This window comes from Athene noctua, chromosome Z, assembly GCF_965140245.1.
Source record: "Athene noctua chromosome Z, bAthNoc1.hap1.1, whole genome shotgun sequence".
Lineage (NCBI taxonomy): Eukaryota > Metazoa > Chordata > Aves > Strigiformes > Strigidae > Athene > Athene noctua.
In genome coordinates this window covers 25,273,681-25,290,215 of record NC_134077.1, presented here as the reverse complement: position 1 = coordinate 25,290,215, position 16,535 = coordinate 25,273,681, and the positions used below count along the sequence as shown (strand labels likewise).

The window sequence follows — 16,535 nt, the reverse complement described above, 5'->3', positions numbered from 1 at the left end:
CCAGGGACGGTACTGACTCTACAGGAGGATATTGGCTTTCAAGAAAAATGCCAAGAGCCTTTCCCAAATATAAGCATGCAATTAGGAGGTGACAGAGAATGCCTTTCAAAATTATGCCTTTCAAATACTTTTGTACCAGTGATGGTCTTATGCAAGAGATCTCAGTATTGCAGAAATCACAAATAATAGGAAAGAGAATGAAAGGGAACTTGTGCAAACATTGTCTGAAGTATAGGAATGACAAATGCCCCGGGGAGGGATCCTTTAACCACTCCAGCAAACTCCATTATAATCAAGGTGTAGACAAATAAAAGGCCATTGTATTCACAAGTGAATCAAAAGAACTTTTGAAATGCTATGAGGATTTGAGGGGACAAAAATGAAAAAATAGGAACTTTTAAGGACAATCAGGACTCTCATTGCATATGGTTGACAACTAGCTTATGTACTGGGAACAGAGACAGAAATTAGTTCATTTCTTAACATGGAACTTTCAGTCAAATATCATTGTCAAAAACAGGCAATATGGTACTAACCTGGTAGCTGCCCCAGAATGCCCCAATAGTGAGGACGTTCAGACACATTTCCACATATCAGAGGAATGCAAAGTATATCTGCAAAACACAAGGCAAAGACTTTAACAGCCTGGAAAAAACAAAACAAAACAAAACAGAAAACAGTCTGAGAGAAAGATGTGGCCATCAGATATCTCTCTGGTTTTCCCAAAACCTGGCTAGGGCATCTCACTTTGTATGTTGTTGAGTTAGTCTGACCAAAACCAAAAAAACTGAGTGAAAATAAAATATACCAATGCAGTCAAAGGACTAAAGGCAAACTGTTTTCTCATCCCAGGAACAGGCCTTAATACACAGTTGAAGCTGAATAAAATGAGGTGGATGAAAGACCTAGGTACATTACAACTTGCAGTAAGCTATCAACAAATGAACAATAGTTTAAAGCATTTTTTGTTTCACATCTCAGAGTGTGCTTCTTTTGACTTGTCTTGTCAACTCCATTTCCATTTCTTGGCTAACATGACAAACTGTATAAACTGACGAAAATCTTATGACAGAATCAACAGCCACAATTTTATACTGATAATTTTAATTTTGCATTGTTCACTGTGTCTGCACTGTGTTGTACCTTATCTGATATACATTGCAGTTGCCTCTGGGCAGGGACAAGAATAAATTATGTACATTCTGTAAGTACAAGGGACTCCAAAGTAACTAGTTAAATTAGCAATAAAGATACAATAAGCACAGTAGTCATTAATCCAAATAAAAAATACTAGTTGCTGTTCTTACAAAACTTTCAAATTGTCACAAAACATTCGCAAAATATTCCACTCTCAAATTGCTTTGGCAATTGCAGTGGAAAATGTCCAGGGTCAGAGTCTCTGCTAAACTGGGCAGAGAAGCTGAGCCAAGGGAGCAACATACTTGAGGTTGGGATACAATCGTTTGGCAATTCCTGTAAGGAACTATCCTTTTTTGCACAAGGGAACCTCCTGCAGTAGGATTTTGCAATAGCCAGTTTTCTTTAGACATGAATATGAGAAAAGGAGTCAAGCATATGCTGGAATGACTCTTAGACTCCAGCCTGAGACTGAACAACAGGTAATGTTTCTCAATTAGACACGCTAATCCGTGTTACAAAAGCCAGACAAGTATGCTGTACGTTCATAGATTTAGCTGCAGGGTTTGCTACAGCAAGCTTCTTATGGTGCATAGCTGAGACAACCCAGCTGTGTCCTGGCCTGAAGGGATTCTAGATAACAAATGGCAAGTAATCTTTTTATATTAATTCAGTGAAATTATAAGTATGTAACCCCTGCAAGCCACTTTTTTTTCACTAGAAGTGGTGGTACATTGGTAGTAGGATTGGTTAGTGTGTAAAGGAAGAAATGAAGGCTGACAGGTAAGCAAGCCTGCTCTTAGGCAGGAAGTAACAATCCATTTGGGTCTTTAGAAGTGCTTCAACCATCCATTACTCTCCTGTATTTAACAAGCCTAGCTCCAAATTTTAAATGTCATGCTGTGCAACTCCACAAGTATTGTGGGACAGGACAGACTGTGAAATGGAGCCAAGACACTGCAGAACTGGGAGCAAAGGCCAGAAAGTGAGAGCTAAACCCAGCCTAGATTTGGTTATTCTGGTAAAGAGAGAAGTGAGGGACCCCAGTGCTCTGCTCCATCACAGCTCACCATGGCTCCCTCCATTGCACCTCTGTTTCCTACATCTTTCCAGCATTTTCCAGTTACCTCAACTTCACATGAATTTGTGATGACATCACGCTTCATCAGACTTGCCATACAACATTCAAGAGCCTGTACGGACAGCCTTCAGACTTTTATCTAGCCTAATTGCATCATTTGACACTCACTGTCATTTAAAACTTCTTAGCAACTGATCGGTCATCAAAATAAAATTCTTCTAATACCTTCTTCTTTTACCTGCCTGAGATTCACAGAAATAGCAATCAGCATTAGAAAAGTTTCATTCTCAAAATCAAATTGCAGGAAAAGATTTGAATTAGGAGGTACATTTGAAAAAAACATAGGACCTTTTCACCAAACAATGATAATAACAGGAGGTCTTTAAACCTGATTGAAATATAATTAAATACATGTTCACCTCAAAAATCATTGTAAAGAATTAGGCTTTCCCAAAGCCATTCAGTAAACCTCCATTAGAACCTATGATGAATCCTTTCAATAACATTTTACAACTATTCAGTTTTGGGCCTTTTTTTTTTTTTTTTTTCCTGTTGGCTTGGTACATTTTCTTGAGAGCAAGACGTCCTACTGCCATTGTGTTAGCTCTGGGGAAAAATGCAGTGCTATAAGCAAATGCAAAGTCTCTTTTGTTTTCCCCTCATTACCCAATAGAATAAGAATAGGGTTGTAATTGAACAAGTGACCTCACATTTGGACACACATAGGAAAGAATGAAATGTATGTTACTGTAAGTTTTCCCTTGTCCACATAAGCAAACGTCTCCAGATACTACACTAAATGTCAGATCCTGCTTTTTATGAAGTCAGCAGGAGGCTTACCATTGTCTTCTGTGTCAGCAGGATGGAGCCTCTAGTATTTTATCTTCAGATGTGGCGACTTGTCTATGTCCACCAATGTCCGTAGAGGTCTGGCTACTTGGATTAGTTGAAGAACTGCCAAGATATGTTTATATTCAATCAGTTTTTAAATCACAGCAGGCAGGAATTTTAAAACAAACAAGCAAAGAAAACCAGCAACCAACAAACTAACCAAAACTCTTTGTTAAAGGAAGTTCTGAAGGACTGTCCTGCACTTTTGGGAAAGGACTGTGTGTGCACAGAGCTGAAGAACATGGAAAATATTTGGGTACAGTAACAGACAGAGCAGGGGAGCCACTGCATGGGGCACATGCTTCCTTTGCTCACTCTTCATAGCACGCTAGCTGCAGCTCTTCACAGATGGATACATGAGAGCTGGAAGGGAGGATGTAGCCACCTTCTCCTTCTCCAGGGGCCCTGTGGGGCAGAGGCAGAAGAGGGAAGGTGTAAGCACCAGATGTCAGCAAGGGACAGGGAATGCCAGGAGGGACAGGGAATGACAGCTGGGCATCAGGACAGAGGGACTGAGCCAAAATTCCTGCTACCAGCAAAACCACTGAGCTGACTGGGAGCAGGGACTGGCTGGAAGGGCCGGCATGGACTGGGAAGGGGACTGAATATAAACCTTTCCATTTTGCCATTTTTTTCCTCCTATTCTGTCTGCCCCAGTCACTTCGAGTTTTCTCTGTTTAAAAACCTAAATATTTTCAAACCAAGTTTTCAGTTTATATAAGCCTCCCAGTTTTCCGGGAGAAACTCATTGTAAGGGAAAGGCTTGGCAAATCTTCCTCAAACCTCTGGTCATTGGAACCCTGTCAGAAGTACTGAGAGATACCATCTGCAATGGCTCATGGAATTTAAGATTTCTTTGGAGGCTGTTTTATTTAAGCAAAGCCATTCCCCTTGCTATCACCTAAGTTGGAGTATAAACACACTCATCTTAAAATTTCAGTGCATCACTGTTTTATTTGAATGGGGCTCTTTGGAAAAAAAAAATCCTGCTGTTGTTTACATCTTGCTAAGCCTTTTTATTCAGTGCCAGACAAAAAGCAGATAGGGTGCAATGCTTAATAAGGACAATAACTACACTTTATTTGAGAGTCAGCCCACCACAGAGAAGAGATGAAGTCCAAACAGCTGTGATGAGATCCATATTCATAAGAATCCTTCAACAGTGTTTGCATTGCCATAATGCCAGCTGCTTGAAGAATATGCTCAACACCCCAGTGAGGTAAAATTAGAATAATACTCTCAGCGGGAAAATGGAGATGTAGGTAGAAAGTTGCTTTCCTGAGGTCACAGGACTTGCATGTGGTGCAGACAACAGACCGACCCTCCAGCTCAGGGCTTAACCTGAAGACTGAACTTCCCCTTTAGCTGCTTAATCACTGTATGCATAATCACAGTACCAGCGACAGGGAAGTCCAGGACTGCTGTAACAACAGAATATGATACTGATCACAATTATAGGCATTTCTGCTGACCCCTCAGACGAAAGCGAGCTGCTGATGAGCAGCCATCACTGGGGTGATATGAGGATTAGCATTCATTGCCATTAATAGAGCCACTGCCTCAGAAATAGTAATAGTTTTAAGTTTTTCTGTGTTATATCTCATTCCATGTCAAAACTCTAAGTAGCCTGGTAAGAGCTGAAACATAACTAGCTCCACTGAAAACCATCTGTGACTTAGCTAATCTGCCACTGAAGCAGTAAGGAGGGATGGATGAAGTCCAAGAGATTCTGGCTGACCACAGGTGGAGAAGGGGCACCCTGTCCACACCAGACACCAAGGAGGAGATCACATGGGTGTGCACTCGGGATGCTCCATGGTACTAAACCAGGCAATTTGCCTGTCTCTGCCTGGGAAGGACCACCTATATGCTCTGGAGGTCTGAAGGAAGACAAAACCATTTCCCTACACTGGGGCACCCCAAGCCCTTCTAACTGTCACCCACTTCCAGGAACATGTCTCACCTCTGGTAACACAGGCAGTGGCCTTCCCACAGGTTCCTGTCCCAACTGCCATGGTTGCACCCACGCTCATGGCTGGCACTGTGGAAATCACACCCCAGAGCAGAGCCAGCTCAGCAGCTAAACAGTGTCCTGACAAAACTTGGGGAGCTGGCAGACACAGAAGCAGCAATGTTTTCCTCCTCTTCTGAAGGGACTCAAAAGAACAATGGTACCATCATCAAGGAAAGCTGATGAAATGGCTGAGGAGATGACAGAGAACCTTCACTGTATGAGGAGGCATTCAGGACTATTGGGGCAGAGAGTCAGCATATTAGCCCAGCACTTCTAGCTTCAGGGAAAAGGGATGAAAGGCGCAGAAAAGGATTAAGGCAAGGATATTGCTGTGACAAAAGACAGAGCTGAAATCAGGGAGAGAGACAAAAACATGCATCCACATTACTCAGATGATCATTTGGTGAGCTCAATGTCTCAACTGTGCCTATGTCACTTCTCCATTTTTTTCTCATTCAAATGGTGGAGAACCTGCAATAGCTGTTAAACATATGGTTATCAATGCAAGAATGTTTCCTGTTTATTCAGTAACTCATTGCCAGGCCAATAAACTCTTTGGCTTCTGGCCTTGCAGTATTTATTTGCAGCAGATACCCATCAGTTAAGTCACTTCTGCACTTTTTGGGCACCAGGTAGCTGATCTACTTGAGATAACTTTATCAAGAAAGGTGCACTGTGCCAGCCTGCTGATTACAAAGTGAGCTTCAAGTGAGCAGGTAAGCTGTGGCCATCCATACTCAGAAGGGGGACCCTGCCCAGAAGGAAAGAGGGCTTTCGGCTTCCTGTGCCGTCACTGACATTTTTTCTACCTGGGGTAGGAAGGACAAGAAAAACAGTCCATCATTTCAAGCTCTGTGACTTCTGTGAGCCACACTGTTTTAAAAGCAACACCTGCCAGGCATAAACTTTTCACTTCAACCAAATTCACAGATTTTCCTGGAAAGGGAAATGAATTGCTGTTGTTCAGCATAACCACAAGGAAATGCTGTAATTCCTTTCCCGTGAAGCCCCCTAATTAATACTATCTTGAAGCAAACTTGAAGTAGGGATTAGATAGGGTCTCAACCCCTGTGAGATAATTAGAAATATTCCTACAGCTTCAGTGCTTCGCAGTCTGATGTATAAATCCAAACGTTATACAATATGCTGCAGTGTCATCATCCAGCTTTGCAGGACAAATGGTTGCAGCACTATGAAACCTGTGTGGACACTGACTATAGCATATCTGATTTGAACAGTTTATTGTGGGTGGGCTGTTGCCTTCACTGGTACAGTTTATCTCTTTTGTCTGTTGTTAGCTGATATTGTGAAGAGTTTTCTTAAATCATCTGAATATAAAGGGTGTTTTCTACCTGTTTCCTTTTCCATCAGAAAGGAGTCAATAACTATTTGGATCTACAGCTACAAAATTTGATTGCAGATACCTCCAATGATCAGTTCATTCAGGATAGGTTTTATTTGGCTTAAACTCCCATGCATTAAAAGAAATGGCTCCATATAAATTGGTTTGATCATTTCATGCTTGCACCATTAAATGCACTGTTTCACAAGAGCCAGTCTTTGAGGTAAACTAGATTTCTGAAACCCTGTAAGCAGGACAAATTCTTCCTACTGAAATATGTATCTTTGCAAAAGTATGGACTCCTCCACTGCTGGAGGAGTTGGTGTTTACACATATCTCTGTGCCATTTTACTGTCTTTGAAGAAGTCAATCCTGCAAAGAAAAGGCACTCAGTCGCATCTGAAACATAAACAGCTGCCAAAAATATGCTCGTAATTAAGGCTGAGAGTCAGGAAAGCATCCCTATGCAGAAATGTTATTTAAGCATGTGTTTAAATTTAAGCACATATTTAAGTCACATGAAAGGAAGTAATGCTTCAGCATTTCTCCTTGCACTGACTGTCATACCCACTCTCTACTGGAGAAGTCAGCAATTCATCCAATGAATTGAATGCAGTGCCTGTATTTCCTGAGAAAGGTGCCATATTTAAATATTTTTCTAGGTAAGGGTGGAATTTCAGTATATACCTCAGTGGGTTACTAGATCAATGTCTATAATCAGAAAAAATACAGAAATATGAATGAGTTAGTCATCATTCCCAAATAAAAGACCCTTCTTTTGAATACAGCCCACATTTTTCAGGGAATCCCTATACTCTATAGTTCTGGAACAAGTGGGCTCAAGCTGGAAAGATTTAGAGTAAAGTCAGTGCCTGCCATCTGATAAAATACACTTATTTCCCAGCATGAAAAATTAGCAGCCTGCACAATGTTGGGTTTGACGTAAATAAAAGAGTATGCAATTTCAAAAACATCTACTAATTTTTTTTTTTTTAAACTGGTATAATAAGAATTACGACAATGAGATAGCTCCTGGCTTTTGATAAAGACTAACTTTTTTTTAACTGCAGGCTCTATTTCTACCAGGTTTGGATATTCTTCAGACAAGCAGATCCACACATAATTAGGGGTAGCAATTGCTTTGCTTTTTAAAACTGTAGTCCCATTATCAAATTTTGATGGATTAGAATAATGTAGATCATGCTGTTTTATAAAGGACTTTCAATGATTCCGGTTTAGAATCTGCTTTACAGTATTATTTGCTTGGCTCATAATCCTCCCATAAAGTTTGTCTGCCCAAAACATTTATTTCTTTGCTTCATTTGTATTTAATTGCCATAAAGCACTGAGCTGTAAGAATTCCAAAGATTCAGGGATTGATTCTATTCACTTACAGACTTTATGCAACTGTGACTCCATTAACTTTAGGTGGACTGTTCAGTTCACTGCCATACACAGACATCCTTCTCTACCAACTTTACAAACGTTTGAGAATTCTTTTTTTTCCCCCATTTTGAAGAAAATATGAGTAAAATGGAGAACAAAATAAAATATTTCATGAAGCTTTTCTTTTCAAAATTGTCTAGTTCTTTTGACACCTAGAAGGGAGGAAAAGACCTCTTGTGCAAATATGTCCCCAAAGTATGACAATTAGCTCATAACATAGTTGATTAGTGAAAAAAGAGCATGAGTGAGAAGTGATTTCTATATTGAGATTAATACCATATTTTCACTTTATTCATCCCAAGACTCAGAAAGTGAAGCAGAGGTTTGCTCAGCACTATATAATATCAACATCTGGTCTGAAAAACCCACATTCATGTGATTTGTATATACAGGTGAAATAGTCTAAGGCTCCCCCTGACACTTGCTCAAAAGTATCATGACTAAGAGAATACAGCCACAGACACACCAGCGCAGAAATAGCCCTCTATCAGCATCTTCACTGCAGCATGGTTTGCACACCTTGTCACATGGTGAATGAGCAGATTTGGAAACAGTCCCTCTCAGGACTGTGCTTGTTTCTATTCCCTGTCAGATCTTCTGTGCACAGCCCACAATTACTGTGTGGTTTCAGCAGTTTCTTGCAGCACCATCTGCAGCCCACCACCATTCCAAAGGTGTTTTGACCCCAGTGGGCTGAAAGCTGAGAAGGCAAGTACAGTGGGAGGAGGAAACAAAGTAAAGTGTCAGAATCGGGCTGATTTTTCTCACCAAGTACAAAAACCAGATAGGAAGATAAAAAGCTGATAGGACAAATTATTTCCAAAAGCATGATCTGACATGTTGCTATTGTTTGCAGGGTTTGACTGGTGATAAATATGGCCTAGCAATTGCCACTGAGGGCAATTGCCACTGAGGGCAGGAACCTCTCTGCAGACATCTGGGTCTGAATATTGCAATCCCACCCTCTGATTTACAACAAAGGTGTTAAAAGCTTGCTCTGGAAAATGAACAGATTGTTTGTTCCTTGGAGTTTTGGTCTATGTTAAGACAGTAATTCAGCCCATACTTCTCGCTTTCAAAATTAATCAGAATAATATTTAATAAGGAAAAAACTAAGGAAAAACATCCAGGTCAAATTTATTTCCAAAGATCATTTTAATTTTGTCTGCTGTGACTGGTGGTCAGATCAGCACTGCTCAGAGAAGGACACACAAGTTTACAAATGGGAGTTAAGGATTTTTGCCTGAGCCAGCTCTTCCCAGATGCAGCATCTGGTTTTCAGCTTGTAAACAAATTTACACTTTGGTTTACTATTGCCCAGGGAGGTCAGGTGACCTGCCAGTGGTCTCCCAGAGAGTGCTGCATAGCACTGGGTTTGAACCTACCTGGTTCCTAAACATCTACTCATTTGAATACTTTCCATCCATCAGCCTTGCTCATCCCTGACCAATCCCCAACCACCAAACCTTCTTCCAGACAAGGTTTACAGGTTGTTTTTTATATTCATCCATCATGAACTTAATCTGGTGGATTTGGTAAAACCTGAATCTGTGTTTTGAGTGCACTAGAGTGGGGGAACAGTACCAAAGCCCTTTTTGTGATGCACCCTCCCCACTTAGCACTCTTACAGACACACTCATGGGCAGGAAATCTGTACTGGCTAAGCAAGAATACCCAGAGCTGGTAATGGCAAGAAGGGTCACTGCTCCCTAAACATGTCGAGTCTGGGGTGAGCCAAAGACCCAGCAAATGCTGGAGAAATACATATTTTGTTTCTCTCAGGCAACCTGCTTCCCCTGTTGCACTTGGAAACATTCATTAGCTGAATGCCTGCTTCTTGGAAGTAGCTGCTCATCGTCACACATCTCCAATCTGCACCCCAGAGTTTCCTTGTTTGTCAGAGGCATGACTGAGCCCATCACAGGCCCAGACTGAATTGCTTTTGAAATCAGTAAGAGCTTTTAAAATAGTAAGTTCAAGGGAAGTAGAATAAGATACAAAATAGGGGGGTTTATTATTATTATTATTAATAATAATAATAATAATGGCAAATTTAACAGCAAAATACACTTGGTCCCCCATCATACAGCCCAGGGCTCTTGATAGAGTTGTGTTCTGGGGTTTTGCTCAGCCTAAAGCAATGCATTTCTCTCTGGAAATGTGGAAATCTTTTGCTACCTGACAGTGAACAAATAATCAGACTGAGAATCAAAAAAAATAAACCAAAATCAAAGCCTTCCCATTAAACCACCTTGCAGTGTTGGTTAATTTACAGCATTTTTATGTGCTCCAGTTCCCTCTCCAGCAAAGTGAAGCTATTGAAAATCATTTGCCTTGGGTTTTCCAGGTAGCGAGGACCATAGTAGGTATAATCCTCCTGAAATTTTACAGGGTTTGAAGCACTTCCTCAAAATTGAAATTATGTTCCATGGGTTGGTTTTTTTTTTTGACTCTCTAATTAATGACTTGATGTGTAGGTGCCCAGAGAGGAAAGTGAGCACAAATGTTAATAAAATGAGCCTGGGCATGGGCACAAGAAAGAGATATTGTTCTTCACACAGAGCAGTAGATTAGGAGGCCTTGGACAGTCCTGCCTGACACTCACCTCCACCACCACAGCTAGTCTCTGATGCCATTTGAGGAGCTGAACTAGTTTAGAAAACAGATCTACAGATCCAGTTTTGCTAAACAGTTCATTTGAGCCAGGAAAGTCAAGATAGTTTACCACAAAACCAAAGGACTGACATGTGCTAAATAACTGTGTTGTGCACTCTATGGTTTACTACTCAACCTGAATCTTGTGAGGAAGGCTTCAGAGCTGCCCTCCTGGGTGTGGATGAGCACTCGAAGTGGTAACACCAGTGCCAGCTACTTTGCAAAATGCTGCCTGGGACTGTCTTTGTGATTGCAAATTTAATTGGAGTTGATCAGAGATGAACATGGGGCTTTGGAGATTCCTCCTGAGAAGTCCCCACAGCTGCTATTATATTATATTATATTATATTATATTATATTATATTATATTATATTATATTATATATATGATATTATAATATCATATATTGCTATATGATTCCCTCCTGTTATTCATGGTTATGTTCACATTTTTGTCTAAAGCACCTTCTAACAGATGCTATTTTACAAATGCCGCACTGCAAAAACAGAAAAGAAGACCTTACGTCATTTCCACGTTTTAGTATGACACTAGATCTAAGCAAAGCCTGTGCCTCTAAGAGTGCCTGAGATAGAGACTATTCCTGCCCCAGGTGCCAAACAATCTACACCAACAAAATCTGTTTCTGACTGGTCCATATGGACAGTGTCAGAGAGCTCTTTTGTTGTCAATCATGATTCAAAAGTGACTCTCAAATGACAAATTATTAAGGCATGCAAACCATCTAATTCAGTCTATCCTTATTGAGCACAGTTATTTTATTTTTAAAAAAACTAAACAAACAACAAAACAAAACACACCCCCAAAATTAATTAAATTACTGAAGTTTGTTTTGTTTGTTACACCCTGCTAGATTCATATCCAAATGAAAGGTCTTGTTCTACTTTGTCACAAAGGATATTCCAGCCCTTCAAGGTCACATAGCAACTACTGCTTTTCTTAATCCCCCCAACACGGGAGTCCCCAACATGAGCTGTAGCTCCTAATAGAGCTCAGTGGGTCAAGCCGCCTCCTGACCACCCTCTTGGTTCAGGCAGTCAGCAGCCCACAGCCTCCTCTCTGTATTGCAACATGCTCCCATCAGATTATTCAGGACAAAAGAATTCCTAATCTGGATTACACAGCAGGAAAAAAATGGGTGATTTCATGGCAGGTTTCAAACTGGCACGTACCGGGACCTTGGGTAGAGAGGCAGCAATGCTCTTTGACCCATTCGAGGAAGATGGATGGCTGGGACAGATGGGTCTTGTTAGCAGCAGTGCACAGCATAAAAAGGGGTTTGTGTCCTCCCTTTGAAATAAACTAGTTTGAACTGTGAAACATATTGTAAAGTAAAGCCTTAGAAACAGAAAGTGCCTAAAAAGTCTCAGTGTTTGACATTGCTACATTTTAGATTACAAATAAAAAATACCAGTCCAACTCAGAAAGCAGAAGCTTAGCACATGCTTTTGCTTGTATCTCCATATTTGCCACATCAGGGGAGTTGTGTGATGCATGGTCTTTCATTGCTTGTAACCGTATTCTGCTTTAGTTTTAAACAAAAGAAGAGAATAGGTACATTTCTCCTGAGTTCAGCTCTGGACTTTGAAATACAGACTTTGAGATGAGAAAGAAATGCATTCTTCTCCTAACTACACCGTATTTTTTCCTGTGGAGGAAGTGAACATTAGCTAAAAAGCAAAAATATAATCCATGAGTTCCTGTATTTTAACTGTCCCTCATCTTGAAGCAATAAACAAAGGTTAATCAAATACTTACTAGCTGAGTAAATATTTTTGTTCATATGTATAAACCAACCTAGGACAGATTCTCATGTTTTGGCTCTACATTAATATGTCTTTGAAAAGCTTTTCAAGGTTGGTAGCTTCAAAATTAGTTTTGTCCATCTTAACTCCATATGCTAAATCAAGGAACTATGCATATATACATAGATATGTATATACAGACACTATATATACATTGCTTTTTACAGACCTTCCAAGAACTTCTTTTTCCTTTAAACAAAGCCCATCAGTATGTTCATGAAAGTGTCCCTAAGGAACTCTGCAGAAAAAAAAAATCAAAATGCATTTGACAGAAGTCATCATGTTCTAGCAGGGTAACACTGCAGCTGCCTACAAACTAGGTGGAAGGATCTTTCAGGTCCACCTTATAGACAGTGGGGACATGCCAAAAGCTCCATTTAGGCAACACGCTACTGTACAACCCCCATTACCATGCATGTTCACTCCTATCTACCCCTCATGGAAGCCCAGGTCCTATATCTCTCCTACCACATGCCAGCACATCAGAGAGCCCTATAGACACTTCAGAATTAATCATTTGCTCCAGCTCTGTGGAGGTTGTGGTTTAAGCCCTCAACTTAATTTTAATCGGCTTTTCAATTTTTTTCCATTGCCTGAGAACTATGAAGGGCCCAAAGGGCTTGCCCCCACATTTTCCCCAAAACCTGTAAAGAAGGAAATGGAGAAGTAACTGCCTGTTCTCTGAGGACCTCCCAAAGGAGACTTGACCTGCCAGAGGGCAGACACCCTGCCTCTACCCTTCCTGGACAATTATAATGTCAAATAGCATCTAAAGCACAATTATCTACACCTTCCAAAGCTGTGTTGCTCAGTCCTAGGAAATCTGTGGACATGCTTTGAAAGCTTTCCTTTCTAAGAGCAACAGTCTCAGGTTTATTCCAAGCTCTTTTCACGCTTTGGCAGGATCACATAAATTGTGTCTGGGCCAAACTGCTTTAAGGCAACAGTTCTGCTGTAACCTTACTTCAGACAAGTGATCACTTCATGTCTTCAAAAACACATATCAGGCCAGACATTACTTCTGTGAACCATATCTACCTCCTGATCCTCTAAAACTCAGTTTTCTCATGGGAAAGAAAAGGGGGGTGAGCACTTGTAGCCTGAAAAAAAAAAAAAAGTCTTTTCCCTTCCCTGAAACCTTTGCTAAGAGGTATAGCAATACTCTGGGTAGCAATAATCTTCAGCTTCCCTAGAAAGCAGTAAAGCAGGAAGCATGAATCTCTCCTTGAAACTTTTAAGCAGGGAGCTGTTACAACATGTATTCCCTGAATATGGCATGAACTGCCACCATTTTCCACAATTAATTTAGCTCATTAAGGACCACAGCCTTGCAAACGAGCTCCATCACTCTGCCAGCAAGTGGGTGGCCCTGGGCCATACCTGAACCAGTGGCTTTCAATCCTGAAAGTAAAAATGCACAGTGACTTTTATCAGACCAGCCATCCACTCCCAGTCTGTAGACCAAACTTTTCAGTAAACCATTTCTAATACAAGAATTTCTCATCTGTCTCTGAGGGGGTATTGTGCCAAATCCATGGATGCCAGATGGATCTGACACCACGTTGGCATCTGGGACATGACCCCATAAACCAACACTCCTCCAGAGAAAGGAGGGATGTTTTTTCCCCAGAAGCTAGCTATGCTCTTTTATTCTCAGTGAGGAGGAGGACGCATGTTTTGTCTCACAAACTATTAAAGCATTTTAAAATGGAATGCTAGACCATAACAGTATTCTGGTGTTTATAAAATATAATATAAGGCAGATCAGACAAAACAGATTGTTGAGAATCTCATTTTTTCAATAATCACCAATAATGTGGGGCTGGGGTGAAAAGCTTGCACATTTACCACATTCCTTCCTCATTCATTAGGCTCTGTTCCTCCTCCATGGGCCTCAGTGAATCCATTTGTCCCAAGGGACAAAGAAGCCAACTTTCTCTGCAGCTGTTTTTACTAGACTAACCTTTCATGGATCCAGGCCAGACCACAGGGAAGCATGCCACAGCCATCTGCCCATTTTATGCCTTATCCTGGAAAGATATAATATTGCAGGACTCTGTCAGCAGTGGTCTGGCTTGGCTCTATCCCCAGTCTAGGATTTACCCAAAAGCCACTCCTGGGAAACCCTCACGTGCCTTCTCCTTACGGGATCTCAATTTGAGAGAGCTTTCCCTGGATTTTTTTCCCCCTTTATTTATCCACCTATTGATTTGGGGTTTTTTTTAAACCTTTTAATTTCCCATTTCGTGGGCATATTTTTAGGAAGACATGACTGTGCCTTCACAGTTCATGTGAACTGACTTCTGACTGCTGCCTTCTCTGAGAGGCTACCCCACCATTGAGTCTGAATCCTTTCCCTCCTACTATTCTTTTACAAGTCCCAGTCCTAGTTCAATCTTTAATCATGAGTCTGTTTAGACAATCCATATGTACATCAATGATGTTTTAGCTGTTTCTTTGAGCATCTGTAAGTCGATCAGAAGTTGAGACTACATGTAGAGGAGTCTAAAATGACCTTGGTGGTAAACAGGTCTAGAATAGAGAATAGATGACAAAATGAGTGAGTAAAATGGCAAAATGAATAAATATTGCCTTCTCCTCTACCAGATCCATATTTTCCTTCTCCCAAGCTCAGTCTCAGTTTCTCTCCTCTCACCCAGAGCTTCTTGGTTCTCAGTTACAATTTTTGCCATTACAGCTCGCAAGCAAGAAAGCAGGGTTAGGATGATGTAAGCTCTGCCTGCTATGGGTAATATAGGCATACAAGACCTTTCCCAGGCTGCTGTTGGGATGTGGGTTGCAGATCTTTGCCCACATGTTGCAGGGAAGTACTTCTATCAGGAGTGCCTTGGGCAACCCTCAACCCTTGCTCACACAACACCATTACCATTTCTTAGGAAGCCAGTCAAACACAGCATTTTTGTTTCTTTCCTACTCTTCTTGCAACTTGCAGGTAAAACACTTTTTGTCTTACTGACTCCTTTGACTAATCTTGCTTGGGAAAAGTGTGGTTGAAAAGCCATAGATCAGCTTGTTTCTGACCTTTACACAGTCCCTCTGTGAGCAAATCCCCTCAACACTAAGATTATAGGCCACTACTTTTTCTACGTGAGCTGCATTTTCTCCAGTGGTTCTTCCAGCACTTTGTAAAGAAGCTGAGCTGCCATTAGAGACACAGCTCTTCAGGGAGATAGGCAACCAGCAGATGTTTGCAGTGGGACAGTGTAACATTTTCAAACAGACAACATCTATTAGCAAACACTAATATATTTCTAGCAAGCCTGTACCAGTCATGTTATTTCTCTCTCCTCAACAACAGCAAAAATCTTTATTTATCTCTGTTTAATAAGACTGCAGTTTTCATTTGCCGGTCATAACACTTCTGTTTGATTTCACTCCAGGTATGTTATTTTAACTGTTTCTGAATCCCTTGGCTGATACACACTATGTGTGTGTTCCACTGTATACGTTTTCCACTGTAAATGTCAAAGGCCTGAAATTTAGGCATGGTGTCTCCACCAGATCCACCTGACCAACAACTCTGGTGGATCCATCCAACCCCACATGGTGGAGCTCATGCAGTGTCACCACACGGGTGCACAGTGTGGCAACATAGATGTGGGCAGGGGCAGTGCACAGCCTGCCAGCCTGCGTACCCAGGCCATGCCTCCTCCGGGCCTCCAGCAGCTCCTCCAGGAAGGTACTGTGGCTCCACTGCTCTGTTACAGATTCGGAGAGGAACTTGCCATCCAGCACCATCGTTTTTAACAGGTGTTAAACAACAAGATCAAGGACAAGCTTTTACATCAGCCTAGGCAGGCAAACAAAAATACATTCATGTGCAGAAATGTCAGGAGTGGCAGGGGCTTGCTTGCCTGCACTGTGAATAGGGGGCTTCCTTCTTTCCACATATTTGCCAGATCTGTAAAAGTTCAAACCAGCTTTTTGGAGAAAGCTCAAAGACAACCTGTACTCTGTGCCTCCTGGATGCATTGTCCTCTCCACGCCCACGAGAAGCCATGATCACACTTCTCAGAATAAGTAACAGCTGTGATCGTGTTGCTGAATTCAGGAATTTCTGGAAGGTCATAGCTCTGGCTGAACACCTGAGTGCATCCATCTGACAGAGCTCAACACTTGAGGCT

General features: G+C 41.3%; 1 long non-coding RNA gene across 4 annotated transcripts in view; it reads right to left on the bottom strand.

The window, feature by feature from the left end:
• Nucleotides 1–16,535, bottom strand: part of LOC141973364 (uncharacterized) — a 56,389-nt gene that overhangs the window by 21,428 nt on the left and 18,426 nt on the right. For 2 of the 4 annotated variants that reach the window (XR_012635513.1, XR_012635515.1), the window contains 3 exons: nt 12,560–12,628; nt 3,059–3,172; nt 537–614 (listed from right to left, as the gene is read on the bottom strand). This is a non-coding gene — a long non-coding RNA (uncharacterized LOC141973364). The remainder of the gene's footprint in view (nt 1–536; nt 615–3,058; nt 3,173–12,559; nt 12,629–16,535) is intronic. The other 2 variants (XR_012635512.1, XR_012635514.1) reach the window with 1 other exon arrangement.